This window comes from Leuresthes tenuis, unplaced genomic scaffold (genome assembly GCF_036924035.1).
Source record: "Leuresthes tenuis unplaced genomic scaffold, fLeuTen1.0.hap1 SCAF_7, whole genome shotgun sequence".
Classification (NCBI taxonomy): domain Eukaryota; kingdom Metazoa; phylum Chordata; class Actinopteri; order Atheriniformes; family Atherinopsidae; genus Leuresthes; species Leuresthes tenuis.
In genome coordinates this window covers 35,179,795-35,194,065 of record NW_027325361.1, presented here as the reverse complement: position 1 = coordinate 35,194,065, position 14,271 = coordinate 35,179,795, and the positions used below count along the sequence as shown (strand labels likewise).

Here is a 14,271-nt window from a genome sequence, read left to right as displayed (position 1 = left end):
CTTGTCATTTTCTTTTGCTGCTTGACTCTGATGTAAACAATGACAAATATTGTGCTCTCTGCCCCCTGACTGTACGTGCATTTCTGTGATGACGTTGAACAGAAACCCGACACAGGAAATGAATTGTCGTCAGACTTGGATTCGTCCAATCACAAACCACAAGTGTTGTCCCCCATGGTCCCTACCTTTCCGTAATCTGAAATGTTGTTGTGTTTTCTGAAATGTCTTCAAGTTTCCTGAAATGTCATCGTGTTTTCTGAAATATTGTCGTGTTTTCTGAAATGTCTTCATGTTTTCTGGAATGTCTTCGTGTTTTCTGAAATATATTTGTGTTTTCTGAAATGTCGTCGCCTTTTCTGAAATGTTGTTGTGTTTTGACACTCAGTGCCACATCAATGCCTTCATCATGCAGGAACTGCTGACACACTTCAGCCACATGAGGCCTAGTATTGTCATGCATCGGAAGGAACCCAGGGCCAACTGCACCACCATATGGTCTCACAATGGGTCTGAGGTTCTCATCCCAGTACCTAATGGCAGTCAGGGTACATCTGGCTAGCACATGAAGGGCTGTTGGCCCTCCAAAGAAATGCCTCCCCACACCATTACTGACCCACTGCCAAACCGGTCAAGCTAGAGGATGTTGCAATCAGCAGGACATTCTCCACGGCGTCTCCAGACTCTGTCTGTCACATGTGCTCAGTGTGAACCTGCTCTCATTCGTGAAGAGCACAGGGCGCCAATGGCAAACTGCAAATCTTGGTGTTCTCTGGTAACTTATGTGGGTTGTAGACACCACTTCATGCTACCTCTAGGGGTGAGAGCGCTGACAAAATGCAAAAGTGACCAAAACATCAGCCAGAAAGGATGAGAACAGAGAAATGGTATGTAATCACCACCTGCAGAACCACTCCTTTATGGGGATTGTCTTGCAAATTGCCTTTGATTTCCACCTGTTGTCTGTTCCATTTGCACAACAGCAGGTGAAATTGATTCACAATCAGTGTTGCTTCTGTAATAGGTAGGAAAATGCTATATTTAGTTTTTATGTAAACTGGCACACCCTTTATTTTTCTTGCAAAAACAAGACTTTGAATACAGACAAGCCTAGACACAGGCAAGGGAATCATACAGTCCTCTCTCCATGCAGCATGCAGTGTTGCACATGAACAGAACCTCCCACAACCCTCCGGACCTGATCCAATAAGGTATGTAAAATTCCTGGATTTACCACACCAACATTTAAAACTCAGTGCAACAGGGTACTTGTTAAAACAATGTGTGGTCACCATGAACTTTTAACAGCAAAAAAACAAAAACAAAACTGCTTTTCTTTTAAAGGTCTTGCAGTGTAATGCTCTTAGCAACAAGAGCAACACTGGTCCACCACACAACAGGAATGACTATTAGTTTTGCAGTTACTGCACTTTTAAGGATGAACTATTGGAAAAACGGGGCTGAAGTGTTTTAAAATTGGGTGTGGTCCGTTTAATCAACTTCTTCCATGCGTGAAGCATCATCGTCACCGTCGCCTTCTAGGGGAGGCATCTCCTCTGGGATCGATGTAGTGGTGGTGTCCTCGGCAGGAACTTCGTCGTCGTCGATACCCAGGCCAAGTTTGATCATTCTGTAGATGCGGTTGGAGTGGGTCTGTGGGTCGTCCAGGGAGAAGCCAGGGAGAGAGCAGGGCGGTTTCGAACAGCAGGATGACGAGGTCCTTCACAGCTTTATCGTTCTTGTCTCCACAATTGGGTGGTCGGGGTTGATTTCCAAGTGCTTCTTGGCCATCATGTATACCATGGTGGAGTTGTCCCTGAGTGCCTGGGCCTTCATGATCCTCTCCATGTTGGCTGTCCAGCCGTAAGTGCTTGTCACAATGCAGCAGGGAGAGGACACCAATCGGTTGGATACTGTCACCTTTTCTACTTTCTTGTCGAGGATCTCCTTCATGAGTTTGCAGAGATTCTCATACTTTGCCTTGTCCTCCTCCATCTTTTTCTCCTCCTCCTCATCCTCTGGCAGCTCCAGACCCTCTTTGGTGACAGAGATCAAAGTCTTGCCATCAAACTCTTTCAACTGCTGGATACAGTACTCGTCAATGGGCTCGGTCATGTACAGGACCTCAAAGTCACGCTTGCGGACACGCTCGACGAAGGCAGAGTTGGCCACCTGATCCTTGCTCCCGTCAGTACTGTAGTAGATGGACTTCTGGTTTTCCTTCATGCGGGTCAGGTACTCTGTGAGGGAGGTCATCTCATCTCCAGACTGGGAGCTGTGGTAGCGCAGCAGTTCAGACAGCTTCTTGTGGTTTTGAGAGTCCTCGTGGATGCCAAGCTTGATGTTCTTTGAGAAACCCTTATAGAACTTCTCGTAGTTGTCCTTGTCCTCGGCCAGTTCTGCAAACAGCTCCAGACACTTCTTGACGATGTTTTTGTGGATGACTTTCAGGATCTTGCTCTGCTGCAACATCTCTCTGGAGATGTTGAGGGGCAGGTCTTCAGAGTCCACAACACCACGGATAAAGTTCAGGTACTCTGGGATGAGCTCTTCACCGTTGTCCATGATGAACACTCTCCTGACGTAAAGCTTGATGTTATTCTTCTTTTTCTTGTTCTCAAAGAGGTCAAAAGGTGCACGCCGAGGAACAAAGAGCAGGGCCCGGAACTCCAGCTGGCCTTCTACTGAAAAGTGCTTGACAGCCAGGTGATCCTCCCAGTCATTGGTCAGACTCTTGTAGAACTCGCCATACTCCTCATTTGTGATGTCATCAGGGTTCCTGGTCCAGATGGGCTTGGTCTTGTTCAGCTCCTCCTGGTCGATGTACTTCTCCTTGATCTTCTTTTTCTTCTTCTTGTCCTTGTCTTTGGAGTCCTCTTCATCATCTGAGCCTACATCCTCAATCTTTGGCTTGTCCTCACCCTCAAAAAGACTGAAACGCCTTGGCACAGTAGCTAAGAACCGACCAGTGACTGTAAATGCTGCTCAGCCTGACAGTAGTGACTCCACTAAGCAAACCCAAGTTGACACTGAATTACAGGCTAATCGTGCTGCTATTAGAGAACTGACTGCACAAGTTTCCTCCCTGACCAAACACTTGGCCCAAATGGTGACGCCTACTGACAGTGCAGCCTCAGGTGACCCCTGCTCAACTGCAGCCCGTCCTCAGCCACCAACATCTGAAGCCCAAGGCAGATGCAGCAACTGTGTCCAGCAGAGTAAGGTGAGCTGCCCCCACTGCTTTATATGTGGCCAAGCTGGACATCGCGCTATCGGCTGTCTTCAAAGAAGGATGTCGGGAAACGGGCCAAGATCACTGGAGAGGGGCAGCCAGTGATCGTGACAGCTAAGGGGGCCCCAGCACGAACCAGCCACTCTAAAACAGCCAGTTCTGTAAAAGCAAACATACAGTGTCAATCACTAACGAGAAAGCACTTGGCACAGCTCATAGGAAAGCGATACATGGTTTCATGTGCTATTAATGGAGTCCCTCTTAAAATGCTGCTTGACTTAGGGGCTCAAGTGACGATGGTGGGGAGAACATGGATGGAAGAAGCACTCCCCAATGTCCAAATCCAACCACTTGGTACCCTCCTTCTCGGTGAATCTCTGGAGATTTCTGCAGCCAATGGCACAGATGTCCCCTTTGATGGATGGGCAGATGTTGAACTCCAGGTTGGTAGCAAGAACTATGGACATGTCACCATCCACGTGCCAATGTTAATCAGCAAGAACTGCCTTAGTTCTCCTCTTCTGGGCAGTAATGTGATAGCTGAGATAATCAAAGAACAGAGAGAGGGTGCTGATATTTCTGTGTTGCTCAAAGAAGCTTTAAGTTTCAGTGACAGTGCAGTGGAAGCCCTAGTTTCTGCCCTCCAGGTTTTGACCCCAGATGACACAGATGAGTACAGTGTGAGGACAGGGAAGAGAGGTGTAACTATCCGTGCAGGGCAAATCTGCGAGGTGAGGTGTAGAATCGGGGAATGGCCAGAGGGCGGGGCTATGCTTTTTCAACCCAACTTAGTGAGTAATTGTCCTGAGGGTTTGGAATTGTTTCCAGCGGTCGTAGATGTTCCAAGTGGGTTCACCATAATTGTCAAAATTCCTGTACAGAACGCCACTAAACATGACATCTATCTCACAAAGAGAACAGTTTTAGGAACACTGGAGGAAGTTATTGAAATAAAACCAGTTAACTGTTTTCCAGGTAGCTCAGAGCCAATGTCCCGTTCCACCGTGAACACATCCTCAGCTCAGGTAGCACCGACAAACAGAAAAATGAGTGGCAAATGCATGACAAAAGACACAACAACACAGCAATGGCACCCACCTGTTGATGTATCACACCTGCAGGAGCATGAGCAAAAGGTAGTCAGAGACATGTTATATGAGGAGTCAGATGTCTTTGCTAAAAACGATTCTGACATTGGCTGCGTCCCAAGCTTGCAGCTAAAAATTAATCTAAAGGATGACACCCCAGTCCAAACATCCTACAACTCAGTTCCCAAGCCCTTATACAAAGAGGTAAAGGAATATGTCCAAAATCTGCTTGATCATGACTGGATCAAAAAGTCCATCTCATCCTACTCGTCCCCAGTGGTTTGTGTCAGAAAAAAAGACAAGAGTCTACGTCTGTGTGTTGACTTTCGGGGCTTGAACAGAAAAACCATCCCTGACCGCCACCCTCTTCCACGCATCCAAGATCTGTTGGATAGTCTGGGGGTTACTCCTGGTTCTCAATACTCGACCAAGGCAGTGCATACCACCAAGGTTTTGTAGAGGAGAGTTCCCAACATTTGACCGCCTTTAGCACACCTTGGGGACTTTACGAGTGGATACGCCTCCCATTTGGCCTTACAAATGCCCCCGCCGCGTTCCAGAGGTGCATGGAGGGAGTCCTTGAAGGTCCAAGGGATGAATGCTGTTCTCCATACTTGGATGATGTACTCTGCTTTTCTAAGACCTTTCACGACCATGTTGAGGACTTGAGGAGGGTGCTCTGCCGCCTGCGAGAGCATGGTATTAAGCTACGTCCAAAAAAATGCCAACTGTTCAAAAGTCAGGTCAGGTATTTAGGGCGCTTAGTGACTCGTGAAGGTGTCCAGATAGAACCTAAAGATCTTGAGGCAGTTCAGCTTTTGAAAGATAGAGAACCAAAGAACGTAGGTGAGGTCAGGGCTCTCCTAGGTTTTCTAGGTTATTACAGAACATTCATACAGGACTTTTCTAGGATAGCCAGGCCACTGTTTAAGCTAATAGAGAATCCTAGTGAGTCCAGCCAGAGAGCCACCCCAGTGAGACCGAACAAGACTCAGTTAAAGAGCCCAAAGAATGGTCAGCTTTCATCCAAAACAGCTGTCCAGTGGACACAAGAACACAGTGCTGTAGTGTCGTGCCTCGTTGACATGCTAACCAGTCCACCCATTTTGGCCTATCCAGACTATAACTTGCCCTTTGTCCTTCACACTGACGCCTCAAATGAAGGTTTGGGAACAGTACTCTACCAGCAACAGGGAAACAAACTCTGTGTTATTGCTCTCTGCCCCCTATATATGGAGTTCCTGGCGTTGAAGTGGGCAATCTGTGATAAATTTAGAGATTACCTCTATTATGCCCCACCTTCACTGTATACATGGATAACAATCCCCTTACCTATGTTTTGAGTACGACCAGGTTAAATGCAGTTGGACATCGTTGGGTGGGTGAATTAGCTGATTTTCATTTCACCATTAGGTATCGGCCAGGCAAGTCAAATGCAGATGCTGACACTCTATCACGAACCCCAGTGCATATCGACAACCACTTAAAAGAATACACAGAGACAATGCCCCCTGATGTAGTCGCTGCCATTTGGCAGGGGGACAAAGCTGTAAAGGACAATGATGTGTCATGGGTGGCCGCGTTACAGTTACAGTCTGATGTGGATGGCACAGCTCCTGAAGGCATTCCAGTTATCACTCCAGAATGTGTTAGAGCTGCTCAAAAGGAAGATGCTCCCATCTGTGAAGTGATTCACCAAAAGAAAATAGGATGGAAACCCCAGGATAAAGGAAAAAGACAAATGGGACCAGAGACACACCGACTGATAGATGAATGGAACAGACTCAAACTTGATGAGGGAATACTATGCAGGCAGACAGGACAGCGGAAACAGTTGGTTCTTCCCAGTAAGCTGAAGGCAACTGTGCTAAATGACATGGGACATGTTGGTGCAGACAAAGTCACCCATTTGGCTCGAGAAAGATTTTATTGGCCATTTATGCAACGCGACATTGAAAACTATGTCATATGCCAGTGCAGGTGTATAAAGCAGAAACGGCCTAACGTCCCTGAGAGAGCACCTATGGGTTCAATCACAACCAGTGCCCACTCTCTGCGTGGAAGCAGAGCTGCAAAATCATTAACCCTCAGTACCTGATCTCCTGAACTGGAGGATGTACTCACTCTACCATGGAGGATGCCACCTGCTGTAAGTGGTCTAGCTGATGTCGAAGTGGTAAGGTTCCTTGGTGGCAGACCAATGTCTCTTCCTAGAGGTGCTGAAGGTGGGTTGATGTGTGCATCTCTGTCCGATAATTGTGGCGGTGGCAAGTGAGTTTCTCCGTTCATCTGCGATGGTGGTGTGGGAATGTCTGGATGGTTGTGGTCAGGGTGAGGCGGAGTGGAGCATCGCTCTTCATGGGCTGTTGCCTCTGCTGCTTTAGGCGTGGTCTGGACAGCTCCACTTCCTTCGATGTCTGTGGACAGCAGGTCACTCAGAAGGTCGTTTAGGAGGAGGAGTTGGCTCATACCTTCATCCTCCATGGTGCTCAATTTCTTGCTTCGGAGGTAGTCAACAATCAAGTCATACAGTTCTGGTTCACTGACGTCATCAACGTCGGGAGTGGTGCTTCCATCATCAATCCAGCTCACACTTCCGAACTGGACAGGTTGATTTCAAAGAAGTGTGATTGATTTGGAGTTACATTGTGTTATTTAGGTGTTCCCTTTGTTTTTTTGAGCAGTGTATATTTTAATTAACTCCTCATAGAGGCCTCAAAATTTGGCCCATATGGTCGAAAGACGTGTGATTAAAAGTTATTAAAAGATTAGTTATAAACCATTCGGTCTTGGCATGGCAGCACCCCAAACTTTGATGTTTCGCCATGAAACAGGAAGTTGGTATATCTACCATATTTTACATCCAATCTGTACCAAATGTCATACTCAACCCCTCAGCAGATTTACGTCAATATATTCTTGCCACAGTGACTGCTTGAATTGTAAGGAGTCACCTATTCATATGAAGTGATCTTTGACCTATTAGTTTAAACCTTTTAAACACTTCAACTTCAAATGTAGTCAGACAACACATAACACATTAATGATGCTTCATATAAAAAAATGTACGCTTTTGCTGGAGGGAGATGTGAAAATATCGATATCAAGTCATTATTACAAAAGTCATTATAAATCGCTAATGTCTTATCTGAGCAGCACCAAAGTTACAGAGTATAGTCTCCTTCGAGCCCTGATCAGATTTATGTGAATATACCCTGCCACCACCATAGGAGGAAGTGATAGTTTTTAGTTCATGACTTACATTTACCCCTCACACTTAAAAGTGCTTTGGAAAACACTTATGCCTTTCATGATGGTACTTTATTAAAATGATGAATTTTGTGCAAATGGATCCACAGCAAATTTTGACTTTTTGCCATGAAACAGGAAGTGGATATTCTTCAAAGTCCAATACGATTTCCAGTCTGCACCAGCCTTCACTTGTTGCATGACAGCTCCTGATCATATGTACATGTTGATATTTTCTAATCATTATAGTCCCACACACTTAAAACAGAATTAAACAGGAAGTGGTTAAATACCTAACAAGTCTAAGTCTAAAAGTGGAGGCTGACAAAGCAGCTCTGAGTAAGCACAAAGCTGCATTAAAGAAAAAAGGAAGAGGAAGCTCTAAAAAACAAAAGGAAAAACTACATTTGGAAATGGAGTTCGCAGTAACTATAGTAAAACTGTGTTTTTTAAAGTCAATTCATCACTGTGTGGCTCAAGACGATATGATGAAATCAGGGTGCGATTTGTGAAAAAAAACAGAAACATTTTTTTAACATAATTTTGAGAAACATTTGATTCAGAAAAATTATCACACGACAGTGTGAAAACATGAAAACTGTTGATTCTTGTGTAGATAAACCTTACAGTTAGGCTAAATAATGTAGGCGGTAAGCCTATTTTGAATGTGAACTTAACCACTGCATTTGCAAAAATATTTTCTCAAATTATTGTTTTTAAATTTGCCAAATGAAAATGTAATTTTAATTATTTCCCGATATCAGTTCAACAGAGAACATTAAATACCACAATGTGCTGTCAACATGTTTTTTTTTTGTTGTAATGGTTAATTGGGTAGACTATAGGTCAGACTATGAAAACAGTCTGCTCTGATGACGCGCTTGACCCTCTCGCCATTTAGCAAAGCGACCCGGCTCAATGCAGCCCCCAACCATAGTTTCGAGTGCCGAGGGATTAGCAAGTGACCCCTCGGCCTGGGAGCTCTCCTTAGCCAGGGAGATGCTGTTGTCCACCATCCGATCAGCAATGTCATATCTTGTTTTGCTCACCATCCCCACCGGTGGGCAAATTGCACCCTGGACGAAATTAATTCATATGTTGAAAAGGGATGTCAACTAAAACCACATACTAACACTTTTGTCCCAAAGCAAGGAGAAGACAAGGAGTACCTTGTTGCTGCATTAATCTCAGATTGAGGTATGACCAAAACAAGAACAACTGCGGATGGATGGGATCTCAATAAAGGTGGATGCTTCAGCTCAGGTGAAAGAACCAGTTGTACAAAATCAATCAAGACCAATGAGTCTTTAAACCCTGGAGATGACCAAACTCTCAAAATGATGTTGTTACCATCATGCAAAAACAAAATGATATCAACGCCATTCTGGTTCAGCAAAACTTTTCTTCTGTTCTTCTATCAGTAAATATCCTGATTTTGATGGAAACCTTCTTCAGAACACTTTTTTATTGAAGCCTTTGAAAATGGAGTGGAAGTTAAAATAGATCATTAGAGTGATTGTCTGCATGTTCTTGAGCAATACACAAGGGGGAAGCCAAGAGACTTGATGCACAGTTATCAACGTTTTTCACCAGAGCAAGGTTAACAGAGCTAAGGGTTTTCCTGCTGAACACTTAAAATAAACATAAAATTGCTTCTGTGTATATGGAACAGATTATTTCCTGGACTCCTAATTAAAGATGAAGATGTAAATGAGCCTCAGTATTTTTTAGTCTTTCTTTGAAGATGCTCAAATGGAGCTAATTGTAAACGAAAGGAGCATTTACTTGAAACCTCCATATAAATTACATGAGAAATGGAGAGCTGTTACATGTGGACTACTAGAGCAAAGTGGTTAAAGAGCTGTGTTTACTGTTCTTGTTGGCTTTATTGAAAACAGGTTAAATTAGCCCCAGATCCATTGTTTGGCAAAATTCAAGATATACCAGTGTAAACCAACCCTTACATTTCAAATACCACAAAAACATCTTTGCTACTAACATTATGCATTAAAGGGAGTCAAAGCTGAATGTGCAGAAAACAAGACCAAGTCCTCTTTCATCCAAAGCTGTTTTGTTCACAAAGCAATCATTTATTGGATAATTGTTCACAGTTTAAAGCCAAAATACAGAGAGATAGAATAGAATTAATTAGGGAAAAAATGATTTGTTTTGGTTGTCTGAAAGTGGGTCAGACAAGCAATTGTATGTTGTCAAAAGTACCCAGGGGTCCTAAATATAGAGTGACAGGATGATGATTTATTCACAGAAAAAATCCAACAGCATGTTAAACCTCAAGTTAGTATCTCAACTGCAACAACTCAAACCTGTGGCCATATCAGCACCAGTTGTGAAGACGGCTTATTTTTTCTGTTGTTGCTGTTGAAGTCAAGCCCCAGAAGAGTAATAAAACTGTGCACACTTATGCCTTTTTGGGTCCTGGAAGTTCAGGCATATTCTGCATAGAAACCCTGGCAATGAAACTGAACCTTCAACTCTTAGACAGAAGATTGTCAATGCTCAAGTTATATCTGGTTTGGACGTGTCTAGTATGGAAACAAATTATTTCATAGAGTTGCCTGATATTTTGACACAAACGACAATACCTGTGTCAACAATAAATACTCACCATCAGCAAAACATTGATCAGTGGCCTCATCTGAATGGTTTTAAGCTCCATGATTTCCTTTTTGGAGCAGATGCCGCAAAGGGGCTGAAAACATGGGAGTTGATTAAAAGGCAGTGGACTTTGCAGTCAGGACAAAGGTTGGCTGGGTCATAAATGGTCTATTTCATGTGGGGAACAACAGCAAGAGTAAGAGTGACTGTTCAGCTGTTAACAGCCATCAGAATTTCAATTGAACATATTAAAGAAATGCTAGTTAAAGAGTATAGTCATGGTTTAATTGAAAATCATTAGAAGAGCAGACTGAAAAGTTGGGAGAAGATCTTAAGTTCATGGACATTGTTGGCAGCTCAATCAAATTAATATGAAATCATTATCACATTGATTTACATATCAAGGAAGAAAGTGCCAACCTGCCAAATAATTGCTGTGTTGTAGAGAAGCACCTCTAGAGCCTTTATAGGAAATTTGGTAAAGACGGCCATTAGAAGGAGGAATATGCTGAATTCTTTGACGTGACATGACAGATCAATGATATGCTGGAGGTTGTGCCTTCAGAGGAGTTAAAACAAAGTGATGGGAAAGTGTGGCATATCCCTCACCATGGGGTTTATTACTGAAGGATAGGCAAGCTGAGAATGGTTTTTGATTGTGGAGCAACACATAAAGGAACATCACTGAACTATCAGCTTCTGAAAGGACCTGATCTTATCAAGTAATTTGTTGGTGTCCTTATTAGGTTTAGACAAGAACCTATTGCAATGATGGCTGATATTGATGCTTTGTTTCACCAAGTTCATGTTTCTCATAAGCACATTAACTTTCTATGTTTTCTGTGGTGGCGTCATGGTGACACTGCTCAGCCTTTACTGGATTATAGAATGAAATGGCATTTGCTTGGAGCTGCATCATCACCAAGCTGTGCAAGTTACACATTGTGAATAACTGCATTTGATAATGTACAACAATTCCCTATTGAAGTGGTCAGTACAGTAAAAAGTAACTTGTGTGGATGACCGTCTGAAATCCCTGGCTTCAGAGGATGATGCAGTGTAGATAATAAAATAATTTACTGCTCTATGTAAAAAAGGATTAAAACTTTAAAAAAATGTCAGCAATAGTTACACTGTGCTTATGTCAATTCTAGAGGAAATGAGAGCAAAAGAAATAAAGGAACTGGGTGGGCTCAAATCATTTCACTCCCACCTTCCCATTCCACACCCGCTCATACTCACTCCTAAGGACAATTTTAGAGACACCTATTAACCTAACATGCATGTTTTTGGATGGTGGGAGGAAGCCGGAGTACCTGGAGGGAACCCACGCATACACAGGGAGAACATGCAAACTCCACACAGGAAGGCCCCAGGCAGGGATTGAACCTGGAGCCCTCTTGCTGTGAGGTGATGGTACCACACCACCGTGCGTTACTACAATCAAATTGTAGTAACGCGCCACTTCAAATTCTCAGTAATGCCAACGGCGTTGCAACAATGGGAAAAGTAATTAATTAGATTACTCGTTACTGAAAAAAATAATGCCGTTAATAACGCTGTTATATTCTAACGCCGTTATTACCAACACTGTTTGTCATATACTCACCTCTGTGTTCTCTCCAGATCCTGCACAAGCACCATCTGTTGTTCTGAGTTTGAAGCTCCAGGGGTTGATGTCCACGTCATCTTTTTCCACATTCTTCCATCACCTTCTGAGTTTTATTAAACATCGAAAAACTTGTGTCCAGCTAATTCTTTGGGTTCTAAAAATTATCAGAGTTCTTACACCCTTAGGCTGTAAATCTCAAAGACCATCTTAATTTCAGCAATGCATTCAGTCAGAGTGAGAGAGGTTACTCAGGTTTGAGCATTAAAAGCTCAAAAAGCTCACCATGGAAAGGCTCCAGATCAGGCTCGTAGGATTCTCAGGACTACGAAGAGGAAGAAGAGGGAGATGAGTCAACAGCAGGAGTGACAGCTGCTTAGGTGTTAATGAAGAAACTTTAACAGTTAGTTGGGCAACTTGTTGTAAGAGTGATTGGTTTGTATTCAACTAGAGACTGAAGAAAATGTTCATTTTGTCTCAAAAGTTGTCCCTGTCGAGTGAGAGCTTGTTGGATCTATTATCTTTTTGGTCAGATCATTTTGTTAAGATTGGTTTACAGGTTGGACCACGGAAAACAGGGAGGAGAAGGTAAGTGGATGGTAACTGATAACATGGATATGTGAGATTATATTATATTTCCAAAAGAAATTATTGGGCTGACGGGTAAGCAACAAGACAGGGCTGTGGCAGTGGCTGTGGTGCTGCGGAGTGGCTAATTCCTTGGCAGGTGCTGATGATTTTGATACTGGATCAGGACGATTGAAACTGTGACTGTGATTTGGCAGTAGTAGCAGGAGAAAAGAATAACAATTAATTTCAGCTGGAGTTGAATGCTGTACAACATGGGTCTCAAACTTGCAGCAGGACTATAAAGTTGTATTGTGTTGTATTTGTGTTATGGAAAGCCTAACTCTCTCAGACAAACCTCTACCAATTCCCAGCATAGAAGGCACACATAGATGCGGGCACACCATTCAGTGGTGAGAAGTATGCTGATGCCACTGTAAATCTACAGGAGGAATTTGATCACATATTTGCAGACTTCAAGACACACAGAGCCACTTTTCAAATTTTTGCTGACCCCTTCTCCTTCGATGTGCAAGATCCCCCTCCTGTGCGTTAAATGGAGCTAATTGATCTGCAGTCCAATTCTGAACTCAAAGCCATGTTCAGAGAGGTTTTGAGAGAATTGCCCTCCCACCTTCCCTGAACTTTCCAGGATTTTCAAGCGGACTGTGTGTCTTTTTTGCAGCACATATCTGTGTGAAAAGCTCTCCTCCACATGAACTTTCAAGTCAAAGTACAGGTCCAAAGTTATTGATGAGCATCTTCGAGCCATAGTGAGGGTCTCAATTGCTTCCTCCCTCAAGCCAAATGTGTCTGAGCTGTGTGGGAGGAAGCACTGTCAGGTCACTGGCAGCATGGAGTAGGTTAGAGAAGTTCATGTAATGAGTTCTGAATGTTATTGATATATAAAAAACATTGGATAAGTTGTACTTTTTTTTTAGCCTCACCCAGACTCTACCTCCAGTAGCCCCCAGGCAAATTGAGTTTGAGACCCCTGCTGTACAATAAGCTCAAAGTGGCTTCCTCTGTAAGGCAAGAAATAAGTGTCTATCCAAACAAAATAACTTGACTTAAGCGTGAACAGAGTTTATTTACAGGTGATTGTTGTTAGAAGCCAAAGAGAGGATCCAGGTAATCGTGGAACTCAGAGAGGAGGGAGATGGTTAGTGAGGATCCAATTAAGTTGTTCGTCCAGACAAAGGTAATGATCTGCTCTTACTGAGTCCAGGTGGGAATCCAGAGTGGAGGGGGAGGATGCTGGCTGTGGTGCAGTGGTTCTGAGTCAGCAGCAGGGTGAGCAGCTAGCTGCAAGAGAAAAAAGCCCTGATTGAATAAACTGGTCAAAAAGTGTAAGATACAAACGAATGGATCTATTTGTAATAAGGGCCTTGTAATTCACTAACAATCAGACACAGCAAATGTGTTGTCTTTACAAACCAGGTCATATGAGTCCTGATGAGTGAAAATATTTACCGTTTATTGTCTCTACTTTGATAAATAAACTCCTTCAGGAGTTTACTTCACTCTTCTGTTTAACAAAGGTACATTCAAAGTTATTTTTACTATTATTTAGTTTAGAAAACAATATCAACTAAAGTTGCAAGCAGCGATGATCGGGCCCGAGCACGAGTACGTCCACACAGCGGGGTAGATGCTGGATGCCAGCCGACGCGCATCACACAGTAACCTGCCCAAGTTTGAAGCTGTTACCGTAACATCTGTAGGAGGAGTTCGATCATATGCGAGGTGTGGAATCAAAGTGACATTTCCAACCACCAGCTGCCGCTATAGGTGAGTGTCAGTATGCGTATATGTATGCAATCAGGGCAGAGTACCGGGCAAGCCTATGAAGTTTGGTGCATACAATGTATGCACAAGTTATGAGTGACTTTGTGTTTTGTGGTGTGCAGTAG

General features: G+C 43.4%; 1 pseudogene; it reads right to left on the bottom strand.

Annotated features, from left to right (window-relative positions):
* Positions 1-1,330: 1,330 nt before the first annotated feature.
* On the bottom strand, positions 1,331-2,803 carry LOC140312389 (heat shock protein HSP 90-beta pseudogene; annotated as a pseudogene).
* Between the last annotated feature and the right edge of the window lie 11,468 nt (positions 2,804-14,271).